Source organism: Lonchura striata, chromosome 1 (assembly GCF_046129695.1).
Source record: "Lonchura striata isolate bLonStr1 chromosome 1, bLonStr1.mat, whole genome shotgun sequence".
Classification (NCBI taxonomy): Eukaryota; Metazoa; Chordata; class Aves; order Passeriformes; family Estrildidae; genus Lonchura; species Lonchura striata.
This window is the reverse complement of record NC_134603.1, coordinates 127,592,637-127,598,644: the sequence shown is the minus strand read 5'-3', so window position 1 is coordinate 127,598,644 and position 6,008 is coordinate 127,592,637.

The following is a 6,008-nucleotide window of genomic DNA, read 5'->3' as shown; positions in this document are numbered from 1 at the left end:
CTGCCTCTCAGAATTTCTTGGAATTCTCCCAGGGAATCACCTGAAAGGGCATTCAGCAGATGGGGTATCCATTTTCCCTTGATGACATGATGGTTTCCACCTGAATGTGATAAATAGGAACCCTTTGGGATGCAATGGTAATGAGAACCCACAGCAGACATGACATAAACCAAATAAAACCTGCAATTAATCTGAAAGCTATTTAGTCTCCCACAGTTTACATCCCAGTGTTAGTCCACAAACATTAACAAGTCCTATTAATCACAGAGTTGTTAACTGATATTTGCTGTTGAAGTTTGCTGGGTTTATTTCAGACCTGAAGAACAGATGTGGCAGTGAGTCAGATACCAGCACGTTGCCATGATCCCCTTCCCATGGAAATAAAGTATGATACACACAGTCTCCCAGAGGCTACTTTCCTGCTATTATCCACTTCTCCAGAGAGACACACATGTGCCTTATACATAACAGGCCAAGTAAATTTGGATTTGTCTAAAGGAAGCCCTGGACCACTTCACTTCCAGGATGTAGAATTCTGCCTTTTTCTCTTCCAGGCTTAACTAAAAGCAGCCCAATTTCAGAACATTTCTGAATCCTGGTCCTGAATAAAAGGACTGGACTTTCGGTCAAGTATTTTATGCACTACTATTCAAAATACCATTATACTGCCATTTTCAGCTTCCAGTTTTTTCTTTAATGCATTAGATGTAACAAACTTTTCTTATCCTAATCCTCTATCAGTTTAATTCAGAATGTATATTTTTTAAATGTGATGAAAGGTGATTCTTACAGTTAAGATCTTTAGAAATCCCAAGACATAGCTTCTGAACTTATAAGTATTTGCCTCTTTTACTATTTTTAGCAGGCTGGCCTCTGAAATACACTTTCCCTTTAAAGTCTGTGTCCTGGGGCTATTCTAGTTCTTTGTTTTGTAGTTTTGCTTTTTTTCCCCCCTCACCTATCCACAAACTTTTGAGGGACAAACTTCACCAAGCCTATTTTCTCCAGCAAGCACTATTCATGAGAAAATTCAAAAGAAATGAGCATCAACTGAGTTAACAAGGAGACATGCTATTGTTACATTCCAATGTTATTGTCCACCACTGCACAGTATATCTGGTGGGAATCATAAAGAATGGCTCAAAAAGCAAAGCTGGACATACAGCCACTCCATCCAGGACAACAGTTTTGCACTTGCCTGTAACTGCTTGTGCTTGAGAAAGTCTCCCTTCTAGATAGTTTCCTAATAGCAATTTAACTTCCCGGGCTAGATCCAAGAGCTTTATGCCATTTGGATTCTGGTCAGAAAGTTTGTCAAAGAATACACTCATTATCTGTCTCTCCAAGAGCAAAGATGAACAAACCATTATGTCCTTTGTAACCACTTGTTAGATTTATTAAACTGAACAGGAGCTATGTCTCTGTGCTTTTGGAGGAGCTAATTTCTGACCTAGTTGTGGGTTTCTCTAGCCACACTACTTAAATGGCCTATTTTCCTGTCCTAATTTCCCTTTCTCAATCTACAATGCTCCACTTCAATAAAGAAATAAATAAAAATGCCAAACAGTTTTGTACATTTTTCTTCTCCACAGAGAAGATTCTCCAATCCAAAGAACATAGACAAATTTATTCTGCATGCCAGGCTTGCCTCTCCACCGTGTCTGGCTCGTAATGATCATTGACAAGAAACCAGCACTGCAACACCTTGTGTGTCAACCTGTAAGACAGCAAAGATCCACGTAACAGCTACGCCTACTCATGCTATTCCTCACTGCCTAGTGCCAGAAAGGGCTTCTTTAAGGCTGGCAATGGGATGGCACAAGTGCAATAGCACTGCTGGGAATTGGTTTTGTTCCAGGAAGCAGGGGGAATTTCATGACTGCAAGCAAACAGCAAGGCACGGCCAATTCATTACTAACACCTCAGGAAATAACTGGGGTATGTCCACAGGACATTTGTGCTGAATTTGAGAAAAAAAGAATTTTCATTGTTACAGCAGATAATATTTTAAGTGTATGTTTAATTGATGCCATATGTTCAGTCATAGGTTACTGACAACTAAGGTGACCAAATGACATGACTCAATAATTGAGGCAGTTCAGGTGACTGAGATGACTCAGATTTTCCTGCCCAGTGACACAAGAAATGACACTGGAAACTCTATAGCCATGGAGAAAAACGATTGATGATAAGCAGCATTTTACTTCACAGCATTTGGTGACAGATTCTGTGGTCATCACCAAACTTCAGGCATACTTAACTGGCACGAAAACATGCTTTAATGGTCAACTGCCAAGGAAGGATAAGCACTTTATTTATTCCAAGTAAAGCCAGCTGGAACCCTGTCTTGTGTGTATACACTATTCACCTCAAACCAACATCTAAATATGTCAACTGTACACAATAAATAGGACTCCTGGAAACACCTGGCTTTCTTAAACTCTACTTTCCTCCTCCCTGATTTTGATGTGCATGAGAGACTTCATACAAATGAGAGGAAGAAAAATGACTTTACAAGACAAAGAGTGAAATTAAATATCTAAAGTGCTGTCAATGACTTATTGTAAACCTGGGAAAAATAAAGCGATAAAAATTAATTTCAACAAACAATGCTTCACTCACAGCATTTCAGACACTCCATAATAGTAGAGCAACAAAAACTGTCTTAGTTTTAAGACAATAGTATACATTTTAGGAGAACTTTGTACATACTTGAGCCTTCACTTTTCAAATTTGTGCCTTGGAAGTGACACAGACATTTAGGATTCAGGCACATAATAAGTAACAGAAACCAGCAGTACCCACATGAGGCCACAGCCTAAAGACACAGAACAGTTTTGTCTATAAGCTGAATTTTCTCTTAGTGTGTTACGGTAAAAGTCTTCATGCAGCAATCCTCCAGAAAACAATCTAGCTGATGCAAGTTTACTGGGAAATTAAGAGTAAACCACCCAAACAGCTTCATTTTAATCTTTTTGGACTAGTAAGAAGTGTACCAGCACTGAGCCCCAGTAACTCTGTGTTTCCACTCCCCTCTCCCTTTGCAGAAATATTTACTTTTTGTACTGTCTTGTAAGTGCACGTCAGCAGCATTACAAGTGCCCAGTGTAATTACACTGCAGTGGGGGGAGAACTTGTAGTGCTCCCCCCACTGCAGTTTCCCATGAAAGAAAAACTAATCCACACTATTTGTAGCTCCTCCTGCTGCCAGCACTGGCATTGAAACACACCATAGAAGGGCAGGAGAACAAAGACTGTGCAAGGAAGCAGAGAGTAAGCACCAGAAAGACAAAAAGTGAGGAAAGAAAAGGAAAAGGCGTATTCTGCTCTTGGTTATGTCAGGCAGCTCAAGATTTGTGTAACAGATGGGAGTGCAGAATTTACCCCCTATAAAGACAAGGGCTGAGAAGACAAATACCTAGGATCCTCACTTGGACCAGGTACTTAAACAATCTTAAAAAATATCAAAGTACTGCTATCTATATTTTCCCTACAAAGAATGACAGATTTCCCTCCAAGTGCAGAAGAGTCTTTTCACAACTAGCAGGCCATAATTAGCCATTTAAAAGAATTGAGCCAATTTAGTTCTAGCAAAAATATAAGCTGAGTGCTGAAGCCTGATGTGAAATGGGAGCACAGACACACTCCTGACCATCATCAGAAATTACGGATATCATCACAGCTGACTGCTGTATCACTAAAAGTGTTATTTTAAATCCAAACCGCTTTATTCCAAGTTTGTACTATAGCTTGTGAACAAAATTGGAAGGGGGGTAGAGGAAGGAACCCTGCTACACTTGTCAAAGATCTGTTTACTTAATTGGAGCCTTTGAGTGCTTACATCAGCTGAACTATGCCCCAGAGTTTATGGTCAGAGGTGGGTATGAACTATATTGCATCACACATGGTTAGATGCCCACCTGAACATGAAGCAGTGAACATGTAAAAGGTACTTTCCACCCACGACAGGCTGCAGGAGCTGGGTCCTTTAATAAGGAACACCAGCATTAATTAAGAAAGCAGAGCTTTTAATAATTAACAGTGAAAGAGATCTTCTGAAAAGAAGGCCAGTGAATGATCGTATTGAATAATTCAGTACTATAACCAAAGCAACAATGGCACGGTAACTTTAGATGTTAGCATTTGCAACAAAATCCAACAAAAACATTTGATATGCTGACGGCTCCTTGTGTTCAGGAAAGGGCATACATCCAAAATACACTTTTTTATCAAGTGGACAATTACTGAAACCAGTCTTTACTGGTTAGTAAAGCTGCTAGTAAAATTACACTGAAACAAGTGACTTTTATACTTGGTTTATGCTCTGACAGAGTTGGGCCCAAAGGATCAGAAGCATGGCCCAGTAATGCAGTAGCTCCAGTCAGTAAATCTGCATTCCCAATAGGCCAAATTAGCTACAACATTAAGTCAGTTTAATGATCAGAGAAAAAAAAAATCTAAACAGATTTTTAACGCTTCCTGTCACTTCACAAAGCTTCAGCAGCAGGGATGTCAAGTTTAGAACCAAAGAAACATAAAACTTCAGCAGCATTCAGATTTAATTTGTGGTCACAAATATTGCAGAATTTGATGTCTGTCTAGCAGCTAGAAAGGTATACATAAATAGAAGAGCAACAAGTCTTTGCTATTGTATGAGAAAAAAAAATGTGTTGTGTTTAATTCTAGAAGTCTAGCAAAATACCAAAGAGCATGGAAAAAAGATGTTTAAAACGAAAAAGAAAAGTTTGAGTGACAGACTAGGAAAGACAAAGTGTGCTTCTGTTCAACGTCTCATTGCTGGCAACGATTGTTCGCCTGCTGGGGCTTCCTTAGCAGATGAAGGCCAGCTAAATTACATAAAAAAACCCCCACTTTTGGAATTTCCTCCCTGAACTGTTTTGATTACAAGTTCCTATTAAGAATTGACGTGAATTCATCAGAAAGTAGACACAGCTTCCTTTGCTTACTATGAACTGAAGTTCTCTGAAACCAAAACCTGATACAGTAAAACTAATGTGTCATGTACCCTTATGGACATCCCGAGGGTGGAACAAGCATGTCCTTGTCTCTTTGTGAAGCCCAGCAAAAAAGACAAGAAACTATCTTGGACACGAATCCCACAACACATATCCATACGGGAATACCTGGCAGATATTAGATCTGTTATATTTATTATAAAGCATCACTCAGCAGGCTGCAGCCCACGGAGTCTGTGAAGATAGGATTTTGGATGGTTGGAGTGAACCAGGACACCATTCAAGTCAAAAAGGAACACTTAATAAAAACTAGGTACTGAATAACAGGAAATATCTATATAGGTGGAAGGTTTTGTAAAGCAGAATAATTGTAATTGAAAATATTTAACCCTCAAACTAAGGAAATATACAAATATGTAAGGAGGTTCAGTAGAAAGATGATTTAGTAAAAAAAAAGAAATAGATAAATAAAATATGTTAAGAATAGAAATAAGATGACAGCAGCAGTGCTGGGTTGACAGTTGGACTTGATGGTGCCTTGCCGGGCTGGTAGAAGTACCAGCACTCCGAATACTCTCACGGCCGTACACGTAAATCGCTGGATGTTTTCCTTGGGATTACACAGGCCACGGATGACAGGGGTGCGCCGTCACCGGCGAGGCGCCGCCGCTCCTGAGGGGAACGGAACGGCGCCGCGGGGCGGGCGCGAGGCCCGGGATGGCGCACTCACGGCAGCGGGGACCGGGCAGCGGGGACCGGGCAGCGGGGACCGGGCAGCGGGGAACGGGCAGCGGGGAACGGGCAGCGGGCTCGTGTCGTCACAGCAACGGGAACCGGGGCTCGTGATGTCACAGCAACGGGGAACCGGGAACCGGGACCGGGGCTGGTGTCGTCACAGCAACGGGGACCGCGCCCGCGCAGCGCGAGCCGCCGGATAGCGGGTGACTGCGCCGACGTCATAGCCCTCATTTGCATACATTTACCTTTGCGCCCCGCGGCGGCCAATCAGCGGGCGCCGCTCACCTGCTGCGG